This window comes from Hyperolius riggenbachi, chromosome 9, assembly GCF_040937935.1.
Source record: "Hyperolius riggenbachi isolate aHypRig1 chromosome 9, aHypRig1.pri, whole genome shotgun sequence".
Lineage (NCBI taxonomy): Eukaryota > Metazoa > Chordata > Amphibia > Anura > Hyperoliidae > Hyperolius > Hyperolius riggenbachi.
The window spans coordinates 44,424,294-44,448,384 of NC_090654.1; the positions used below are offsets into that span (position 1 = coordinate 44,424,294).

Here is a 24,091-nt window from a genome sequence, read left to right on the forward strand (position 1 = left end):
AAAATTTCTGTATACATGCAGCACGAAAAATATGGACACACATGTTTTTGATAAAAAAAAAACCCATTCAGCCTATATTTATTGGTTTGGGTAAAAGTTATAGCGTTTACAAACTATGGTGCAAAAAGTGAATTTTCCAATTTTCCAGCATCTCTGCCTTTTCTGACCACCTGTCATGTTTCATGAGAGGCTAGAATTCCAGGATAGTATAAATACCCCCCAAATGACCCCATTTTGGAAAGAAAACATCCCAAAGTATTCACTGAGAGGCATAGTGAGTTCGTAGAAGATATTATTTTTTGTCACAAGTAAGCGGAAAATGACACTTTGTGACAAAAAAAAAAAAGTTTCCATTTCTTCTAACTTGCGACAAAAAAAAATGAAATCTGCCACGGACTCACCATGCCCCTCTCTGAATACCTTGAAGTGTCTACTTTCCAAAATGGGGTCATTTGTGGGGTGTGTTTACTATCCTGACATTTTGGGGGTGCTAAATTGTAAGCACCCCTGTAAAGCCTAAAGATGCTCATTGGACTTTGGGCCCCTTAGCGCAGTTAGGCTGCAAAAAAGTGCCACACATGTGGTATTGCCGTACTCAGGAGAAGTAGTATAATGTGTTTTTGGGTGTATTTTTACACATACCCATGCTGGGTGGGAGAAATATCTCCGTAAATGACAATTTTTTGATTTTTTTTTACACACAATTGTCCATTTACAGAGATATTTCTCCCACTCAGCATTGGTATGTGTAAAAATACACCCCAAAACACATTATACTACTTCTCCTGAGTATGGTGATACCACATGTGTGGCACTTTTTTGCACCCTAACTGCGCTAAGGGGCCCAAAGTCCAATGAGTACCTTTAGGATTTCACGGGTCATTTTGCGACATTTGGTTTCAAGACTACTCCTCACGGTTTAGGGCCCCTAAAATGCCAGGGCAGTTTAGCAACCCCACAAATGACCCCATTTTAGAAAGAAGACACCCCAAGGTATTCTGTTAGGAGTATGGTGAGTTCATAGAAGATTTTTTTTTGTTACAAGTTAGCGGAAATTGATTTTAATTGTTTTTTTTCACAAAGTATAATTTTCCGCTAACTTGTGACAAAAAATAAAATATTCTATGAACTCACCATACCCCTAACGGAATACCTTTGGGTGTCTTCTTTCTAAAATAGGGTCATTTGTGGGGTTCCTATACTGCCCTGGCATTTTAGGGGCCCTAAACCGTGAGGAGTAGTCTTGAAACCAAATGTCGCTAAATGACCTGTGAAATCCTAAAGGTACTCATTGGACTTTGGGCCCCTTAGCGCACTTAGGGTGCAAAAAAGTGCCACACATGTGGTACCGCCGTACTCAGGAGAAGTAGTATAATGTGTTTTGTGGTGTATTTTTACACATACAGATGCTGGGTGGGAGAAATATCTCTGTAAATGACAATTATTTGATTTTTTTTTACACACAATTGTACATGTACAGAGAGATTTCTCCCACCCAGCATGGGTATGTATAAAAATACACCCCAAAACACATTATACTACTTCTTCTGAGTATGGCGATACCACATGTGTGACACTTTTTTGCAACCTAGGTGCGCTAAGGGGCCTAACATCCTATTCACAGGTCATTTTGAGGCATTTGGATTCTAGACTACTCATCACGGTTTAGGGCCCCTAAAATGCCAGGGCAGTATAGGAACCCCACAAGTGACCCCATTTTAGAAAGAAGACACCCAAAGGTATTCCGTTAGGAGTATGGTGAGTTCATACAAGATTTTATTTTTTGTCACAAGTTAGCGGAAAATGACACTTTGTGAAAAAAAAACAATTAAAATCAATTTCCGCTAACTTGTGACAAAAAAAAAATCTTGTATGAACTCACCATACTCCTAACGGAATACCTTGGGGTGTCTTCTTTCTAAAATGGGGTCATTTGTGGGGTTCCTATACTGCCCTGGCATTTTAGGGGCCCTAAACCATGAGTAGTCGTCTTGAAACCAAATGTCGCAAAATGACCTGTGAAATCCTAAAGGTACTCATTGGACTTTGGGCCCCTTAGCGCACTTAGGGTGTAAAAAAGTGCCACACATGTGGTACCGCCGTACTCAGGAGAAGTAGTATAATGTGTTTTGTGGTGTATTTTTACACATACAGATGCTGGGTGGGAGAAATATCTCTGTACATGGACAATTATTTGATTTTTTTTACACACAATTGTCCATGTACAGAGAGATTTCTCCCACCCAGCATGGGTATGTGTAAAAATACACCACAAAACACATTATACTACTTCTCCTGAGTACGGCGATATCACATGTGTGACACTTTTTTGCAGCCTAGATGCGCTAAGGGGCCCAACGTCCTATTCACAGGTCATTTTGAGGCATTTGTTTTCTAGACTACTCCTCACGGTTTAGGGCCCCAAAAATGCCAGGGCAGTATAGGAACCCCACAAGTGACCCCATTTTAGAAAGAAGACACCCCAAGGACAGGAGGTGATTGATGGGTGTCTCAGGGGGTGGTTAGAGGGGAAAATAGATGCAATCAATGCACTGGGGAGATGATCAGAAGGGGGTCTGAGGGGGATCTGAGGGTTTGGCTGAGTGATCAGGAGCCCACACTGGGCAAATCAGGCCTGATCTGATAAGTAGGTGTGCTAAGGGGTGACAGGTGGTGACAGGAGGTGATTGATGGGTGTCTCAAGGTGTGATTAGAGGGGGGAAATAGATGCAAGCAATGCACTGGCGAGGTGATCCGGGCTGGGGTCTGAGGGTGTGGGCGGGTGATTGGGTGCCCTAGGGGCAGATTAGGGTCTAATCTGATGGGTAACAGTGACAGGTGGTGATAGGGGGTGATTGATGGGTAATTAGTGGGTGTTTAGGGTAGAGAACAGATGTAAACACTGCACTTGGTAGGTGATCTGACGTCGGATCTGCGGGCGATCTCATGGTGTGGGTGGGTGATCAGATTGCCCGCAAGGGGCAGGTTAGGGGCAGATTGATGGGTGGCAGTGACAGGGGGTGATTGATGGGTGGCAGTGACAGGGGGTGATTGATGGGTGATTGACAGTGGGTTATTACAGGGAAGAACAGTTGTAAATATTGCACTGGCAAATTGATAAGGGGGGGGGGGTCTGAGGGCAATCTGAGCGTGTAGGCGGGTGATTGGGTGCCCGCAAGGGGCAGATTAGGGTCTGATCTGATGGGTAACAGTGACAGGTGGTGATAGGGGGTGATTGATGGGTAATTAGTGGGTGTTTAGGGTAGAGAACAGATGTAAACACTGCACTTGAGAGGTGATTTGACGTCGGATCTGCGGGCGATCTATTGGGGTGGGTGGGTGATCAGATTGCCCGCAAGTAGCAGGTTAGGGGCTGATTGATGGGTGGCAGTGACAGGGGGTGATTGATGGGTGATTGACAGGTGATTGACAGGTGATCAGTGGGTTATTACAGGGGGATAGAGGCATACAGTACACAGGGGGGGGGGGGGGTGTGGGGAGAATCTGAGGGGTGGGGGTGATCAGGAGGGAGCAGGGGGCAGTTTAGGGTTAAAAAAAAAAAAATATGTTGACAGATAGTGACAGGGAGTGATTGATGGGTGATTAGGGGGGTGATTGGGTGTAAACATGGGTCTGGGAGGTGGGCGGGGGGGGTCTGAGGGGTGCTGTGGGCGATCAGGGGGCAGGGGGGGGGAAATCAGTGTGCTTGGGTGCAGACTAGGGTGGCTGTAGCCTGTCCTGGTGGTCCCTCGGACACTGGGACCACCAGGGCAGGAGGCAGCCTGTATAATAGGCTTTGTATACATTACAAAGCCTATTATACACTTTCCGTGTGGTGATCGGGGTGCCAGTAACCCGCCGGCGCTTCCGAACGGCCAGTGGGTGACAGCGCGGGGGGGGGGGGGGGCGGAGCCAGTCGCCGGCGGCTGATCGCGTCACGAATGACGCGATCGCCGCATAACCACGCCCGCCGCCGCCACCGCCGATGGGCGTATTGCGGTCGTTTGGGCCCAGCCCTTGCCGCCGCCCATCGGCCTAAGGCGGTCGGCAAGTGGTTAAAGAGGAACTCCAGTGAAAATAATGTAATAAAAAAAGTGCTTCATTTTTACAATAATTATGTATAAATGATTTTGTCAGTGTTTGCCCATTGTAAAATATTTTAAATCTCTGATTTATATTCTGACATTTATCACATGGTGAAATTTTTACTGTTGGCAAGTTATGTAGCTGCTGCTTGCTGTTTTGGCAGTTGGAAACAGCTGTAAACAGCTATTTCCCACAATGCAACAGGGTTCACAGACAGGAAACTGCCAAGAGTACGTACTCAGAATTTCTTTGTGGGAGGGGTTTTACCACAATATCAGCCATACAGCGCCCCCTGATGGTCTGTTTGTGAAAAGGAATAGATTTCTCATGTAAAAGGATTTCAGCTACTGATTGGGATAAAGTTCAATTCTTGGTCAGAGTTCCTCTTTAAGCCTGCGGGATCCAGTGCTGGGATTCAGCGCTGACTCCCCCGAAAGTTCCGCCGAAAAGCACTGCGCAGGCTCGGCAATATTTACCTTCCCCGCCTTCAGTGCAGTAGCGGTCTTCTGATTGGTTCAGGCAGAAGTTGTTGAGTCTGATCGGGCCCACTCTAATGTGCAGGCACGAGTCACCTGCGTCTGGGCAGTAGAGCAGGCCCGGTCAGGCTTGGCTAACCCTAACCAACTCCACCCCCAACCCTAACAAACCCTCTAACGATACCTAACCCTAGCCAGATGCCTAACTCTATTGACCCCTCTGCTAATGCCTAACCCTAACCAGCCCTCTACCAATGCCTAAGCCTACCTACCCCTCTGCCCCTGCGAACGCTAATGATCCCCCCCTTCCGATCCCTACCACCCCTTCCCCCCCACCGATGCCTACTGCTAACTGACCCCTCCTCCGATGCCTAACCTTAACCTTAAGCCCCCACTCAATGATTCCTAACTTTAACCACCCACTCCCGCGGCAAACCCGACTAAAAATGCGTTGCAGGGAAAAAAAACGAAAAATATTGGGCGCCGTGGAAGTTGGCTCAGCACTGTAGATGTCCATACAGATTCAAGCTATAAGGGGAAATTTAGGCGCCCTTTAGGCGCCATATAAAATAGGACCGCCCACTATTCAAACTGCAGCTACCAACATTTGTATATTTATCCTTGTATGTTGTATCATGTATATTATAGCACACTGGGGGCCCCGGCCAGCACCCAAATTTACCCCAACAGCCGGAATTTGAACAGGCGCCTACAGCTGTACCCAAATTCCGTGGCACCTCCTGCCTCCAAATTTTCTGCTTCCAAGTACGGTAACTATGCCACAGACAGGCAAAAAAAAAAAGGAAGGAAGTCAGTAATGGCTCCCTTCATATTTCCCTTATGTCACACTCCCTGTAACCTCTCAGGATTTACTGTTATGCTTTAACAAGCAGATGCCTTGCTGCTGCTGCGGCTGGTGAGTAAGTTACACTATGACTGTGCCTAGCTCTGTGCAGCTCACCTGGGGATTCCTGGACCCTGCTCACCAGCAGGCTTTTAGTTCAGGGAACGCCTCTGTTTGCACAATTTCTCCCTGTCTCCAGTTTTATTTGCATGAATGCTGAACTACAAATTTGACACCAGCTTTGTTGAAGTGCAGGACAATCCCTCTGCGCTCTCTGCGAACAGGCAGGACCGTCGGCTGGTGCTCCTGGGCAGACACAGGTGCTGCTGGGCTTACACACAAAAGAGGCCATTGAGATCTCGGAGTGTCCATCCCCGGAGTCCGGAGAGAGAGGGAGCTGGTGGCGGTGGTGGATCTCAGCAGGGGATGTAGAACCTGCTAAGGGACGCACAGTATTAAAGGTAGGAGTTTAGAATGACTTCTTGCTCTCTATTGTGAAGTCGTGCAGTATAAAGGATTTGTTTTGCTGTTTATAACCTGAGTACCTGTGTTCTGTGTTCTGAACTTTATGACCTTTTTGTTTAAAGTGTACCTGTAGGGAAAAAAGTGCCCCTATGAGATATTAACCATGGGAGGGGTAAGCCTCTGGATCCTAGAGAAGCTTCCCCATTCTCCTCCAGCCTGTTCCAATGCTGGGACCTCAAAAAGCTTGTTGGTGGCTCACGCATGCATGCAAGCATCAACCCGCTCCAGCTCTGGCGAAACCTGGTCGGGTCGGTGCTACTGCGCACCAACGTCTGCGCCTGCTGACCCAACCAGGCTCGGCGGCAGAGCGGGTTCACTCTACTGCACAGCCACAGTGCAGCCACACTCGGGGGTCTCATCGCTCAATCGGCCTGACAGAAGAGAGGAAGCCTTTCCAGGATTCAGAAGTTCCCCCCTCCCGCGATAAGTATCCACTATAGGCTGCAGCAAATCTGTCAGTTTGCTTTAAAGTTGGCTTGTCAAGAGCCTTCACACTACAGCCCGTTTCTTGCGTTTTGACGCAAAGTCGAAACTTTGCGTTAACCAAGGTAAAATGAAAGTCAATAGACTTTCATTTTAGCTTTCACACCCAACGCTGCCTTTCAGTACGTTGCGGTTCAACGCACCGGGAGCTTTTAATCATCGGGAGATGGCGTTTTCCCGTCTGGTGAATTAATAGCTACTGCTGCTGATTGCGTCGCACCGCAACATCCCGACGACACGCCGCAGGCTAATCAACGCATGCAGGAGAACAGCTCCTGTGAAAGAGCCCTGAGACACCTGTGGCGGCTGCCATTACAGACCTCCCTCTGAAAGATGCGAGTTTTCTGCACGTGGTGCTGATCTTTGGCTGGCTGGACACATGTTTTGTAGACTTTTGCTGTCCAACTTGGCTGCAGTTTTGTAATAATCACTGTACAGATATGCTGCTCAAGTTCTGGTCGACCCGTATGTTCTGGTCTATGGAGAGAGGAGGGGAAGGCAGGTTCACAAAAGCCGCAATGGCAATAGGCGTCAGACAACTAGGCAAATTGTTAGACGGGACGTCAGCAACCTCAGGGGGACCTCTGTGCTTCTTTTACACTTATGGTCGGTGAGATACAAATAGATCCAAGTTGATCTAATGTTTATGTTAATTTCATCCAAATGTATGGAGCTTGAAAATGTACCATTCAACTGAGCCCACTGCCATCAAAATTTTTATGGGCCTCCTAATGTTCTCCCCTAAACTGCCCGCCGACCCACACCTCAGCCAGCCTGGCTCTTCTACTGACCACATATGCTACTGCTCCGTTGTTATTGTCTGATGAAGCGGGATCAAACCTGCAAAACGCGTTGCATATTTGGAGTTCATAAATAAAATATATTGACTGTCTTTACTACAGTCGTTGTGTGTGTCTACTTGGAGGAGGTAAGTCCACCACTACCTCCTCTATTTACCAAGAATTTGGTTTTTAAGCTCATTTAGCTTCCTTTTATCCTTTTGGCGCCTCTGTTCTCCTGCTTAATATTGAGTCCACCCTGGGTGGAGGGTTGAACCCCCTTTTCTCATCTACAGAGAGCGACTTCTTATTCCTGAGTGGGGTCAGGAAAATCTCCCCACCTGCCTTTACAGTGGTTGCCTAATGGTAACCCTGGTTTGTGAGTATTAATATTTACTCTATCTAGTAACCATTTACCAGTACATATTACACTATTGGGGCTCTTGGTGTTCCTTGTTTTTAGCCCTGTGGAAACCATCTGCTGGGAGTAATAATAAGTGTACCCACTATGACCTCTCCCTCCCCACAACAGCGCAGTCAGCGCAAGAGCCATTTCTGGACACATTGGTGCTCCAGGCAGGGTACCATTCACTTCCCCTAATCTTGTGAATAGGAAGATCGAGGGTAGTAACTACAAATCATGGGGCCCCCCAGCAAAACTTTGTTGGGGTCCCTTAATGTTCACGGCCCTTCCCTTGCCTCTTCTTAATAACCCTCACAGCCCTTTCCTTGCCTCTTCTTAATAACCCTCACGGCCCTTCCCTTGCCTCTTCTTAATAACCCTCACAGCCCTTCCCTTGCCTCCCCATGGTGACCCTCACGGCCCTTCCCTTGCCTCTTCTTTATGACCCTCACGGCCCTTCCCTTGCCTCCCCATGGTGACCCTCACGGCCCTTCCCTTGCCTCTTCTTTATGACCCTCACTGCCCTTCCCTTGCCTCCCCATGGTGACCCTCACGGCCCTTCCCTTGCCTCTTCTTCGTGACCCTCACAGCCTGGGGCCCATCTTACAAGGCTCATAAAACAAGTGTGGCCATCAGAATCTTCACACCCATAACATGTGCAGCCACAAAACACCTGATCTGGAGTATCAGAGAAAGTAAAGGTTAGTAGTTGGGGCCTCCATACCTCTGGATACTCCCTGCAGTTGCAGGAGCTGCTTCCCCCTAGTTATGCCCCTGGGAAGATCACAGTCTACATTACGGTAATTCGTTTTGGAAGTACCTATAGCAGTGATGGCTAACCTTGGCACTCCAGCTGTGGTGGAACTACAAGTCCCATGAGGCATTGCAGTACTCGGACAGCTCTAAGCATAACTCTGGGAGGCAGAGGCATGATGGGAATTGTAGTTTTGTCACCGCTGGAGTGCCAAGGTTAGCCATCACTGACCTATAGCAAATGAATAGGTTGTATGCAGAAATAAAGATGTTTCTCAATATAATTTTTTAACGGATGGATACACAAGGCCGGGAACACCTCACTGGCCCAAACTCACCGAAGCCACGTAACGAACCCTTCCTTGTGGTGTGGGGTTTGTAGCCACTTTATGAAGACTTTGTACTGCATATCTACAGCCTGAGCCTGTATAGGTCCCATAGATAGCTCTGTGGTGCTCCCTCCTACAGATGTCACCCTGATCACCTGTCTGGGTTGCCTATGCCTAAAACCGCCCATGCTTCCCTACCGTGACAAGTTTGGCCACAGCAACACCTGCTCTGGAAGGTGGTGGGGAAGGTGAGGGGTGTTGGAGGAAAGGGGGGGGGGGTATTGGAGAAAGGTAAAACATTTACATTTAGCTGCTTTTTTAAAGCTCTGTCCTCCAGTACCTGTTGTTTTGCCCTTGAAGGGCTTTCTCTAGAGTTCAGGAGTAACATAAGGTCCACCTGTTGTAATAGCCTGCTGGTTGCATGTAGCTCTATAGCACAGTCTTATCTGCATTTGGCATAGAACTCTATTTGTTGACACACCACACAGGACTCCAGCTTCCAGCTTTGGTAGCTCTGGCTTTGAAAGGTTGCAGCTTGCGGTTGTTCGTTTTTCTTCTTTTTTTTTTATCAAGGTGACCTCACATAAATAGTATTTCCCCCAGAAGATAATTTTACTACAGGCCAATCCCAATCCGTTGAAATTTGGTTGTTGATGGACCTGTATAGACATGAGATTGTTGCCTAATACGGCCTCAAATTGCTACGTCTAGAGATTAATATCTTACGTCAGAAAATTCGTCTTTGCTCCCATGCCGGTTGCTTCTTTCCATCCTCCCAGGCCACCTCGATCCTCTGCTAGGTGGCCCGGTAAATCCGCCAGTTGGCTCCAGTCGACGCATGCGCAGTCTAGCCAAGTGCGCTCCTCCAGCCGGGAGCGTTCCGCGCCTGTGCCGTAGCACTGTGCAGATTGCCATGGGAGCATGACGGAGGCACGGATGCATGGCTAAGAGCAACTGTATGTACCGGTCCATCCAGCAGGGGATTGTAGCGGCCCGGGGAGACCACGAGGGAGCGATTAGCTTGAAGGGGGCTGGAGAAGCCGCAGGTATGTATACATTTTTTTTCTTCCCCCATCCCAGGTTTCTTTTAAAAGAGCCATTTAAATTTAGGGCCGGTTCACACTTGTTTTAACCACTTGAGGACCCACCCTTTACCCCCCCTTAAGCACCAGCGCTGTTTGTTGTGATCTGTGCTGGGTGGGCTCTGCAGCCCCCAGCACAGATCAGGGTGCACGCAGAGCGATCGGATCGCCCCCCTTTTTTCCCCCCTATGGGGATGATGTGCAGGGGGGGTCTGATAGCTCCTGCTGGTGGCATGTTGCGGGGGGGGGGGCACCTCAAAGCCCCCCTCCGCGGCGACATTCCCTCCCTCTCCTACTTGTCCCCCCAGTGATCCGGGCTGCACAGGACGCTATCCGTCCTGTGCAGCCAGTGACAGGATGTCCTCTGTCACATGGCGGCGATCCCCGGCCGCTGATTGGCCGGGGATCGCCACTCTGCCTTACGGCGCTGCTGCGCAGCAGCGCCGTACAATGTAAACAAAGCGGATTATTTCCGCTTGTGTTTACATTTAGCCTGCGAGCCGCCATCGGCGGCCCGCAGGCTATTCACGGAGCCCCCCGCCGTGCATTGACAGGAAGCAGCCGCTTGCGCGAGCAGCTGCTTCCTGATTAATCAGCCTGCAGCTGGCGACGCAGTACTGCGTCGCTGGTCATGCAGCTGCCACTTTGCCGACGCACGGTATAAGCGTGCGGTCGGCAAGTGGTTAAAAACGCATCCGTAGCTCGTAAGTTTGGGCCCGGACCAAAACCGGACCTGCGGACACCAATGTTTAAAATAGCGGCCGTCTTCACACACTTTAAAATCTATTTTGAAAACCTGAACGGAGACTCCGGATTTGTCAGGACTTCACGGACCCTGTATACACGGAGGGGTAGTGACAGTGGTGTAGCTAAGGAGCTATGGGGCCTGATGCAAGTTTTGCAATGGGGCCCCCCAAGCACTCTATACATAACAATTGATACGGCACACCAAAACCTGCCAATGGCAACTACAGTGTCCGAGGTGCAAGAAGGGGATGGGGAGCAGTTTGTTAATGATTACCACTGTTAAACGTATCTATAGAAGTGATTATTATGAGCACAGGACCAATAGAAGGCTAATACTGTAATTGAGGGAGGGTACTTCGGGGCCCCTCTGGCCCAAGGGCCCTGATGCGGTCGCTACCTCTGCACCCCCTATTGCTACGCCCCTGGGTAGTGAAAGGCAATACAAAAACGGATCTCCCTCTTCACAGGCTATTTTTGTACACAAAAACAAAGGGAGATCCGGATTGCCTACTCCCCTCCTCTACCCCTCAATGCCAGCCCCATAGGTGTTCCCAGGTAGGGAGAGGGGCAGTGGGCACAGCGGCGGGGAGGGGGGTCACCCCCCTCCCTCACCTGGGTCCCCCGTCCCCGCTCCCCCTCTAGCTATTTGGGCTATTTGTAAAGTAATGTAGCGAGCGGGGAAGCAATTACCTTACCTGTGCAACGCTGCCGCATTACAATTATTTTTTGGATGAAAATCTGCCCCACTCTGATTATTTTCGTAGGAGGGAGGGTGGTGCCGCCTTGAGTGAACAGGTTTTCTCGCTTGAAGTGACAAAATGGCTAGAGGCGCCCCTGGTGCAATACATATTTTATATAAGAAGAGCAAGTATTTATCTACTATACACTATATGTGTGTTTTTTTGTGAGATAGTATTGCTGACAGCTCCTCTTTAAAGGGAAGATATTTAATAGCACAAACCCGATCTTCGGCTTCAAGCATTTGTGGGAACTACATTAGCAGACTGCAACAGAAATGTCAAACGATTGTTAACCAACAGGATTGTCAACCTTTTAGCAGCCAATATATTTAGAGGCTTGCTTGTGCTCCAGACCAATTTATTTTAGCACATTTTTTTATTTCTTATTTGTTACGTTTCCCTGCTTCTAATCAGTACTGCTGTAATGTGTATTTATGGCCACTTGTCACTAGGGGGCAGTGTGAGACAATAACAGAGGACTTCTGCTTTCAGTTTCTATATTTTCTGCTAGTGGAGAGAAAGCAAAGCATTCCAAGAATTTACAGCACAAAGTTCTGTCGACTGAGGTCAAAAGCAGGGCACAATGCAAAATGTAAAGGGAAGTGCTGTAGCTGGCGATAAAGGATTATCTGCCAAAGTGATCCATCATGTTGGTCGTTCAAAATGCCTGTGCACCATCCTGGATTGTTTATTTATAGTTCCCTTAAACAGACACTGAAGCAAAAATATATATGATATAATGGATTGGTTGTGCAGTACGGATAATTACTAGAAGATTAGTAGCAAAGAAAATATTCTCATATTTTTATTTTCAGTTATTTAGTTTTTTTTTTATAACATTACATCATTCTCTAATATTTGCAGTTTACACACTATTCAGCATTCTAAATGATTTTACAGAGCAGGCCAGTGGACTTTTGAATTGTTCTCTGCAGGAAAAAAAAAACAATACAGTGCCAGACACTTGAGATAATGAGCTTCAGAAGACAGAGCTCTCTGTGACTTTGAAAGTGGTGGAGCTCAGTAGCTTTTTTGCATAGATAACAACAGGAGTTTCTTAACTCTTCCTGTACTGGAAACAATATTAGACTTATGTCTCTGCTCCTAATGTTTTATTTCTTAGCCGTACTACACATACAAATCATTGTATCATATTTTTTTTTCCGCTTCAGCGTCTCTTTAAGCTGCCTTTTGTGCTTTGGATTTTCAAACCACATCTGATAGATGAGTAGTTCATCGTTCATTTTTTACGATTTTGTTCTGCTCTTGTGTACGTGGCTTTTGGCACAAGACCTTTGCTTTATAACTGGATGTACGGGCAGCAGTCGGCTTTTATCTGTGGCGACGTCATTATCCGCAATACAAATATCTTTTCCATCGGATTCTTTTCATACAGGAAGATGAATTCCTCCCAGGACAAAAGACAGATATCAGCTATTTCTGTTTGGATATGGTATGCGGCAGCTTGTTGGCGGATCGCGGCCGTAGCTCTGCCGTATCCAAGGCGAGGGGACAGCACTCGTTGCTCTGCAAACACCACGCACGTCTAAAGTGGATTAATACATTAGGATTTAACTGGGGCCCTCATGTCGCAACATGTAAACTTTAACTGCATATTTGATGGACGTCAGCAAGATAAACACTAAGGCCGCGACAGCCTGACGCTTCGGACTTTGTGTAACATTCTCTGAATAGTGTCTCTTCTTCTCTGAATTAAAGGCCAACTGAACTGAGGGATATTTAACCCAGGATTGAACTTCATCCCAATCGGTAGCAGATACCCCCTTTCCCACGAGAAATGTATACCTTTTCTCAAATAAATCATCAGGGTGCTCTGTATGGCTGATATTGTGGGGAAACCCCTCCCACAGTATGATGTCAGGACCGAGGTCCTGACAGTTTGCTGTCTGGGAACCTTGTTGCATTGTGGGAAATAACAGATTTGTCCAACGTTTACAGCCTTTTCCAAATGCCAAGCAAGCACAGAACTCTCAGTATATGAACATTCTGTACAGATCATCTGGCAGAACTAGACAAGACAAATAACGTTTACTTTGTGCTTTTCTCCTGGTGAACTCAAAGCACCAGGGCTGCAGCCAGTAGGACGCGCTCTAGAGGCAGTAGCAGTGTTAGGGAGTCTTGCCTAAGGTCTCCTACTGAATAGGTGTTAGCTTACTGAACCGGAAGATCCGAGATCCAATCCCTCGTTTCTTGTGTCAGAGGCGGAGCCCTTAACCAGTACACCATCCAGACACTACAGAACTAAAGATGTCACCACTAGTCATCCATTTCAGAATGTAAATCAGGGAGAGGAAAGATTGTACATTGGGCTAACACTGACTAAATCATTTATACATGAATATTGTGAAAAATAATAAGCAATTTTATTTATTATGTTATTTTCACTACAGTTCCAATGCACATTGATTGGCTGTCCTGCTGATCCTCTGCCTCTTAAGCTACGTACACACATGCGACAACGATCGTTCGTTGTGAACGACGAACAAACTTTTAATTGACCAAAGAATGACCTAAGTAAAGTTCGTGTTTAAAAGTGTGTAACGCTCTGATCGTCAGAACGAACGTTACATCACGTAAGGCAACAATTGCGCTTGCGCACAAAAATGAAAAGTTCCATGGAGAAATAGCGAAATGCGCATGTCAAGCCTAGAACGAACGACCGTTTCCAACGATGTACTACTTTTACAAACGATCGTCGTTGGAAAAAATCCGCCAAGCTAGATCGTTCGTTTTTAACGATCTAGCTCGTCCGTCGTTAGACTTAATGGTCATTGGCTGCTTTTTTTTAAACGATCGTAGTTTGAAACGATCAGGGAACAATCGTTTCAAACAACTATAGTCGCATGTGTGTACGCACCTTAATACTTTTACCCATAGACTCTGAACAAGCATGCCGATCAGATGTTAGATTGAAGTCTGACTGGATTAGCTGCATGCTTATTTCAGGTGTGTGATTCAGACACTACTGATGCTAGAATGGTCAACAGGATGCCAAGCAACTGGTATTGTTTAACAGGAAATAAATCTAGCAGTCTCCATATCCCTCTCACTTCTGGTGTCCTTTAAATCAGAGCAAATTTTTTGGAGTCCTCTTTTGTCATTTTGGAAGCCATGATCAATGTCACACCAACCGAGCCCCTGAATAATGGCAAGCTGACACCTCACTAAAGGTGCCCATACACTAATCGATTTTCCTTGCCACTATAATCGAATCTGCTGGAGATCAATGCCCTAACATGTCTGATGATTGTAATTTTGATCCATTTCCGGATGAAAGACAGGGCCGGATTTAGGCTTAGGCCACCACAGGAGGAAGGGCACCAAAGCAGCTGACTAAACTGGCGCAGCATTTGCAAGCCATCAGGTGAGCACCTAATCTCCCTGCTACCAGCCACCTGTGCAGCGGCCACCTTGCTCTCTGTGCTTGTTGGCGTTGTGCATCTATGGACTTGGGCAGCATTGGAAGTGGAGGGGAAGAGGAAGCTTCTGCACTGGAGACAAGCAGAGAAGTGAGTGACACTAATGGCTGCTGCGGTGTGGAGGTGAGCTGTACTGAAAGGGGAGTGGGAAAGGGAGGGATTAAGGAAGTCATCTGGCTACCTATACTGGGAGGGGGTGGGGTCATCAGGCTACCTATACTAGAGGGAAGGGGGAGGGGTCATCTCGCTACCTATACCGAAGGGAGGCGGCTGGTGACATTGGCCTTGGGCGGTAAAGAGAACAAATCTGGCCCTGATGAAAGATCTCTCTGGAAAGGGGGCTGGGGATCAGGGGTAGTTAATTGCATATGGCCCCAAAGACGGCTGATAGACCCCCATGTCTGCCCCCAAATAAGACCTGGGGCTCACTAGAGTGATTCGACCCCCAGTATTAGGTAGGCAGAGAGGGTCCCCCAGTATAAGCAGCCACAGAGAGCCTTCCCATAGAGGTATACAGAGAGCCCCCCATCTATAGGTAGCCAAAGAGCCCCCCCAGAATTGGTAGCTAGAGAGCCCCCACAGTATACTGTATGAAGTGAGTAAGAGTGGAAGTAACTCACCTCTCCAGGATCCACGCACGGCACATCTTCCTCTTCCTTCTAGGCATTCCATCTCATTGGCAACAGCCCTGCCTGAGATGGTTACAATTTCAAGGCATGAACATTTTGCTAGCGTGTGAGCATGGTTTGGTTTAGTAGTGGCTCTGTCTTTGACATGGGTGACCAGGGTTCGAATCCAGGCTAGGGTCAGTACCTCTTCAGTAAGAAGTCCTTGGGCAAGACTTCCTAATCCTAACACTGCAGTGTGGCCTTTTGAGCACGCCCTTAGTGGCTGCAGCTCTTCAGCATTTAGAGTCCAACAGGAATCGAAAGTGCTAAGAAAAAGCGCTATACAAATATTAGGATTGCATGATTTTCAACCTATTGCTGCACACTCTGCATGCTCCCATGCCCCTCCTTTTCTGTCATGCCTTCTGTCATGCTGCCCCTATGCTTTGAAACTCCCTGCCACACCCAATCAGGACATCTCCATCCCTGGAAACATTTACCGTAAGCATACCTCCCAACGTTTTGAGATGAGAAAGAGGGACACTTAAGCCACACCCCTGCCACACCCCTGATCACGCCCTTTCACACACCTTAGTCACACATTATTTATTTATTTATTTATTTATTGTATTTATAAAGCGCCAACATATTACGCAGCGCTGGACAATAAATAGGGACAATAAATAGGGATATCATAAAGATTTCATAAGAAAAATATGTTGTTTTATAATTCAAACCACACTGGTCCTTTCTATCCTGGTTCATTTTCCTTCACATTAACATTTTAAAATGAGTAATATATCAATTTAAAGGATGGGAATAAAGTTTAGAGTCAATCAAATACATTTTTTTAGTAGAGAAATATATATATTTACATAGAAAGAGGGACAAAGTCCTGAAAGAGGGACAAATGAGGAGGAAAGAGGGACAGGGCTCCCAAAGAGGGACTGTCCCTCCAAAAAAGGGACAGTTGCGAGCTATGCGTAAGTCCAAACTAAAAAGCCTGTGTTTAGTCTGGCGTTTACAAACACCTGACTATTCCCTCTGTAACAAACACAGTCCAGCCTGCTTTGAGTCCTATGGAAGAAAAGCACTTTACATATGTTATTGAGCATTGTATAACTGTACCCACACTGTACTGTCACCAAAAACATTTCCAAAGGATCTGTATGGTTGAAGAAAATCTAGAATGTCTATGAGGATTCACAATCATCTGAGAAACGTCAAAACTGGACAGTGTGGGTAACCCGGCATTCACCCTGACCCCTGGGCTTACCTATTGGCAATGTCACTCTACATCCATATTACAGGCCACAGCGTGATAGATATGAATTGCACCCATGTTTGTTAATCTTTGACAAAGCTCAGGATTCCTGTCTGTGTCCTTGGCACCGAGCGAAAGCGCTGGCAGCAAAAGTAAATATGCTTTGCTGTCCCTTTGTGTTTACTTTACTGTTTGCTTCCTTATTTCTTCCTTCTGTTCAAACTTGTTGGCTTTCAAGGACATAAAAGGTGACGTCAAAGCTTATAATTGTCTCTTTTTGTGGGCCTGTTGTATGGTTTTATTCTTAGCCTCACTTCCTTGCTCTATCAGTGTAGTATTAGGTAGGTGACATTCAGTATACTAGGAGATGACTGTTTGTACTGTGGTATCATTGTCGCTTTGGTTATTAGTGTTGGCTTTATCTTATGTAGCTCCTTTTAAAATACACACTTGTGGCCTCCTTAAAGGTCAACAGTAGGTAAATACATTATTTCAGCCTTGATATATGATATGCATGAGCATAGATGATGAAGAGAGGCACAAGGGGAACAGAAGGAGGCACAAGTGGGACAGAGGGATGCACAGGGGGGCAGAGGTAGCACAAGGTGACAGAAGGAGGCACAGGGGGACAAAAGGAGGGACAGGGGGACAGAGAGAGGCACAAAGGTGGACAGAAGGAGGCACAGTGGGACAGAGGGATGCACAGGGGGGCAGAGGTAGCACAAGGTGACAGAAGGAGGCACAGGGGGACAGAGGGAGGGACAGGGGGACAGAGGGAGGGACAAAGGTGGACAGAAGGAGGCACAGTGGGACAGAGGGATGTACGGGGGGGGGAGAGGTAGCACAAGGTGACAGAAGGAGGCACAGGGGGACAGAGGGATGCACAGGGGGGGGGGGGCAGAGGTAGCACAAGGTGACAGAAGGAGGCACAGGGGGACAGAGGGAGGCACAAAGGTGGACAGAAGGAGGCACAGTGGGACAGAGGGATGTACGGGGGGGCAGAGGTAGCACAAGGTGACAGAAGGAGGCACAGGGGGACAAAAGGAGGGACAGGGGGACAGAGGGAGGCACAGTGGGACAGAGGGATGTACGGGGGGGCAGAGATGGCAAAAGGGGATGGGAGGCACAGGAGGACAGAAGGAGGCACAGGGGGATAAAGGAGATATAAAGGGGGACAGAAGGGGACACAAGGGCAGTGGATTTCTTCAGCAACTATGTGTGGATTAACCATTTGGGAACCGACTGCCTAACCCCCCTCAAGGACCAGGCGATTTTGCATGGGGGGCACGTTTGGGGGGGTCAGGCAGCCGGACCCCCACTTTTGGTAGCTGGGCATGATGTCCCCCCTGTAGCCAGCAGCATTTACTCACCTCCCAGGTGAGCCGCTGTGGACCCCTCCGCTCTGGCCGGCATCCCTGCTCGTACTGATGTTATTTTCCAGGTCGCGGCTCGATGACATCATCAAGCCGGGACCCGGCACTTATGTCAGAGCAAGCGGGGATGCTGGCCAGAGCGGAGGGGAGCGCAGATCGCCGGGGGAACGGCAGGAAGGTGAGCGGATCCTCTACTGCCTCCCCCCTACCGCCACACCAGTAACAGGGATCGCGGGACCAAGAGCCATACGCAGTCAGTGAGAGGAGACGTCAGCCTAGAGCAGCCAAAAGTGCGGCGTAGGATTTACTTGTGTCAGTCCGCAAAAGGTTAATTAATTTTCATTGTACGCTGTGCAAGAGTTCGGGTCCACTTTAAGGGAAGCTATTCAGAGGATGATGAATTCTGCATCCCATGACTCTGGTTTTATAGATAGCGTATTTCTCACAATGAAGGATAATTACTCTCCACTCCCATCCTCTGCACACTGACAAGGCGCTTGTACGCACACAAGGTGCATCATCGTCTCTCAGAAGAAAAGACCATTAACAGCCTTGTAAAGGTCGGCCAAGAGCGCGAAGCTGAGACTGGCTGCTAAATTGGTTAGTGTTTGTGCTGTGAAATCTCAGGTCCTGGGAAATGGCTCTGTGTCTTCTCGGTTTCTCCTGCGCTGTCATTGTGAGCCGCTATATAGGAGTCACCTGTGAATGGGCCATTGTTAGCGGACTGTCATTATAATCCGCTGTACTGTGCCTGGATCCCGGGGCTCTGCGCCACTGGAGATAACCCAACCGCCTGCAGATCACACAGGCTTCTCATAGGCCGCTGCCAACATTCCTCACTGGAAACCAGAGATAATAGAATCCTACCTCTTGATATGCATAAAGGTTCATTGTACTTATAAACTGGCCACAGCTACCTTAAATCGCACTTAAAGTGGGATTGTCAGTCACAAAATCAAATTCCATTTACCCACTGCTCTGTGTTTATTATGTAGTCTACAAACTGACCTTGCATTGCAAGCATTTCTATATAATCATAAATGTTTCTGCTGTAATGAATCTTATCTCAGTCAGCCTGGCTCTATTCTGGTAAATTGCTGGGGAGAGGGAAGCTTGTTATCTCCCCTCCCACATTCCTGCCCCTCACTGATTGGCTGAGGGCAGTTCAGTGTGACATGAGGCTTAGAAGGGAAATGCATCTCACCCCACTGCAGGAGCTGCTGAAATACTATCTCCGTGGGCTCACGTGTGTTTACAAAGCAAGCTAGATATGACAGTGCAGTTTCTAAGAGAAAAAAAGAGAAAAGGAGGAAATGACATCAGGATTGGCTTCAGTGGGAGGCAGTAATGATGGAAAATGTCTGGAGTAGTTTTCTCTTTATTTGTTGTATAAACTTCACTGAGATCCAAACATTGAAGGCACAATACTTATGTTATATAAGTAGAACAAGTACCTATTTATCTACTTATATATGTGTTTTTCCCTGTGATAGTATGGCTGTCCCTGCTTTAACCACTTCACCCCAAGGCGGTTTTTACCCTAATGGACAAGAGCAATTTTCACCTTAAAGGCCTAGTGCACACCAAAAACCACTAGCAGATCCGCAAAATGCTAGCAGATTTTGAAATGCTTTTTCTTCTTTTTCTGTAGCGTTTCAGCTAGCATTTTGCGGTTTTGGGAAGCGTTTTTGGTGTAGTAAATTTCATGTATGGTTACAGTAAAGCTGTTACTGAACAGCTACTGTAACAAAAAACGCCTGGCAAACCGCTCTGAAGTGCCGTTTTTCAGAGCGGTTTGCGTTTTTCCTATACCTAACATTGAGGCAGAAACGCATCCGCAATCCAAAATCTGCAGCAGCCCGGGAGTATGCGTTTCTGCAAAACGCCTCCCGCTCTGGTGTGCACCAGCCCATTGAAATACATTACCCTAGCGGATCCGCACCCGCAAGCAGATCGCAAACCGCAGCAGAACCGCTCTGGTGTGCACTAGGCCTCAGTGCTCATCCCTTTCATTTGCCAGTAGCTTAATCACTACTAATCACAATGAAATGATCTATATCTTGTTTTTTTCACCACCAATGTGGCTTTTTGGGGTTGATATTTGTTTTCAGTAATTACTTTATTTTCTATGCATTTTAAAGGGAAATACAAGAAAAAAATTAAAAAATACACCATTTCTCCAATTTCATCCCCTATAGTTTTAATATAAACACTGCTACTGTACATAAAACCCACACATTTTATCTGCCCATTTGTCCTGGTTATCACAAGATTTTAATTATGTCCCTAATACAAAGTATGGTTACATAGTTACATAGTTATTTTGGTTGAAAAAAGACATACGTCCATCGAGTTCAACCAGTATAAAGTACAACACCAGCCTGCTCCCTCACATATCCCTGTTGATCCAGAGGAAGGCGAAAAAACCCTTACAAGGCATGGTCCAATTAGCCCCTAAAGGGAAAAATTCCTTCCCGACTCCAGATGGCAATCAGATAAAATCCCTGGATCAACATCATTAGGCATTACCTAGTAATTGTAGCCATGGATGTCTTTCAACGCAAGGAAAGCATCTAAGCCCCCTTTAAATGCAGGTATAGAGTTTGCCATAACGACTTCCTGTGGCAATGCATTTCACATCTTAATCACTCTTACTGTAAAGAACCCTTTCCTAAAAAAATGGTTAAATCGTTTTTCCTCCATGCGCAGATCATGTCCTCTAGTCCTTTGAGAAGGCCTAGGGACAAAAAGCTCATCCGCCAAGGTATTATATTGCCCTCTGATGTATTTATACATGTTAATTAGATCCCCTCTAAGGCGTCTTTTCTCTAGACTAACTAAACCCAGTTTATCTAACCTTTCTCGATAAGTGAGACCTTCCATCCCACGCATCAATTTTGTTGCTCGTCTCTGCACCTGCTCTAAAACTGCAATATCTTTTTTGTAATGTGGTGCCCAGAACTGAATTCCATATTCCAGATGTGGCCTTACTAGAGAGTTAAACAGGGGCAATATATCGTTTGGAAATAAAGGTGTATTTTTTGGGGGGTGGGTTTTTATTCACAATTTTCACGTGCACGGGGATGCACGTGCACGCACGGGAGCGCGAACATGCACGCGCACAGCAGCACTGTCTGACTTATAAAAACATCCTGGAGCCATTAAGAGGCTCTAGCGGGACGTTTTTATAAGTTAGCATGTCATTAAGTGGTTAAAGAGGAACTTTACCGAAAAATAGTAGTAAGTGGGGAAGGGGAAATATAGATCAATGCATTGCAAAGTGAGAAAATAACAAAATAGAAGAGAGATCAAGAAATGATTGTTATTCGCCATGTAATTCATTCATGTTGCTTGATCCACAATGAACCGGCACGTCACCATCTTTACTACTGGCAGACAAGAAAAAAAAAACTAGACGGCACCAACTGCCATTATCTATAACCACACCCCCTAGTGATGTGATAGGATAAAAGTTTTTTTTATAGTTGTAGAGGTCCACAGAAAGGAAACAGTCATGACATAGCATAACACCCTGGGACAGATTCACCCCGATACCATGCTGCGCCACGTAATTGCACTGGCATGTGTGCAGTGGGAGTGGAGCTACAGCTAGCACTTGCAACCCCCCTTCCCCAACTGGATCCCAGCTGCTGCAGCACAACTCCCTGGATCACTCACCCCCCCTCCCCCCCACGCACACTACGCAAAATAAGTGCTGGGGGGATGTTTATGTGGGTGATCTAGAGAATGGATTGGAAAAGGTTTGACTCGGGTGAGGTGGCTGAGACTCTAGCGTGTGTACAGGAGACCCCTTACAGTATGTCGCCTAAAGATCTGGGCCTCGATTCATCAAGACTTATTGAATCAATTACCGACAGCTCGATAAAATACCAAACTTGATAAGTTGATTTCAGGATTCATCAAAGTTATCTACAGCTGTTAGCGAGCATTCGGTAATCATTCGGTAATGATGCGAGAAAACGGAAGAAAGTGCAATTCATGACAATGAAAGTGGGCGTGGTTTAGCGTTACATTTAGGATTAGTTATCTCCTTCACTGCTCTGTCGTTATTCCTGTCAGATTATTGCTGACAGAGAAGATGGAGCCATTTGAAGTGGTTATGTATCAGCTGAGAGTGATTCAAAGGCACAGAAGGGCAAGAATAAGGTCTAGAACAGCCTTTCTCAACCTTTTTAACCTGGAGGAACCCTGCAAATACCTTTTGGATCTCAAGGAACCCCTGCAAACAATTTTTTGGTCTCAAGGAACCCCTGCATTTATTTTTCCGGAGGCGTGGTCTTTAAAAGTATGTGTGGCTGTTTATTTCACTGCCTCCTATTACACTGCCACTCATTATACCGTGCTCATTATTATTCTGACCCCCAATTTAGTGCTTCTTTTTACAGTACCCCCTATTATAATGTGCTCTATTATACTTACTCCACGATAGGGGAAAATGCCAAAGAACCCCTGCAGAGTACTCAAGGAACCCTGGTTGAGAAAGCCTGGTCTAGAACCATATCAATTTGCAAGATAATGGATTTATTTGCTATACCAGGACATCTGCATTTCTCTTGAATCATCTTGTAAGAGAACACAGGCAGTGCCAGGGTTAGCTAATTTGCTAGCTGCACTACATTTTTCAGAAAAGGCTCCTATCAAGCCGCAGTTGGCAAAATTGTGGGATTGTCCCAAGCCACTTCCAGAGTCCTGGTCCAGGTGTTAAGCCCTATTCGGAATGTTGCTACGTGGTGTTCAAAGGACTGCCTTTTACCCACAGTTCCACGGGAATCTTACGGCCTTGTGTTAAAGTACAGCTGTAAAATGGAAATATCGACACGTTAACGAATGGTTACCGCATTATTATCGATATTTTATCGAATTCACACCGAATGCGGAAAAACCTTGATGAATACAACTAGAAATCGATAAACTTTGAATTCGGTAATTTAACGAACTGTAAAAAGTTATCGCAAAGACAATGATGAATCGAGGCCCTGGTGTGCCGGATGTGGTCTATAAAATATCCTATAGGTTGCATTCACAGTGGGACGTTATGGTCTTATAACGCAGCTTACTGCACTGCAATGCTAATCCTATGGGCCGCTCACAGTGCGACGTTAAAGTCACGTTAAAAAAATGTTGCGTTGTGGTAACTCACTGCTTGCAGTGCGTTACCTCTTAATGCAGACACATTGCAACTTTAACGTCGCATTAAACCGCAACGTCCCCCTGTGAATACAGCCTTAGACTTATTTTTCTCTCTTTGGGCCAGTGCACACCAAAAACCGCTAGCGGATCCACAAACACTAGCGGTTTTTGAAGAGGTTTTTCAGAGCAATTCTAGGCATGTTTAGAGCGATTTTCTAAACATGCCTAGCGTTTTTTGGAGCGTTTTTGTGTAGCAGATTACATATATTGTTACAGTAAAGCTATTACTGAACAGCTTCTGTAACAAAAACGCCTGGAAAACAGCTCTGATCTAGCGCTTTTCAGAGCAGTTTTCCACTTTCCTATACGTTACATTGAGGCAGAAAAGCCTCCGAAATTCGCAAAAATGCTGCAGGACCCGCGTTTGCGTCTGTGCACCAGACATGAGGCCTTAAAAATGCTCAGAACTGCTCCTGGTGTGCACCAGCCCTGAGGCCTGAACCACCAGGACCACTTTTCTGAGTGCTTTGTGTTTGAAAGGCTCTTGCTAATGTAATGCTATGGGTGTGATCCCACTGGAGCGATGTGATTTTATAAAAATCCCCCATAGCATTGCATTAGCAAGAGCTTTTTCAAATCACTAACGCTTAGAAAATGTTGCTAGTGGGATTGAGCCCTCAAGGTAAGCATCTGATTTTGTGTACCCGAGCTTCGGCTCACGTACACTTTAAGCTGGTAAATGTGTGTAATTGAGAGAAGTTTGTTTTTCACGTGTTTTGATTTTGACCCATGTGTCATCACATACCTGAACCGATGACTAGATGATGTTCCCTCGAAAGTCTCCGATAATTCTTTTCGCATGAATTTTCATAAAAATTTTGTTACATTCGACTTTCAAGCAAAAATGCCATGGAAAACCATTTTGGAATAAGTTTATTATTATTAGTATTTATATAGCGCCAACATCTTCTGTAGCGCTGTACAGAGTATATTGCCTTGTCACTTTCC

General features: G+C 46.5%; 1 protein-coding gene across 1 annotated transcript in view; it reads left to right on the top strand.

The window, feature by feature from the left end:
• Window positions 1-5,489: 5,489 nt before the first annotated feature.
• Window positions 5,490-24,091, top strand: part of LOC137531578 (uncharacterized) — a 54,554-nt gene continuing 35,952 nt past the window's right edge. Inside the window, exon 1 of the mRNA XM_068251518.1 lies at window positions 5,490-5,867. The gene's annotated coding sequence lies outside the window, so the exon portion shown is untranslated. The remainder of the gene's footprint in view (window positions 5,868-24,091) is intronic.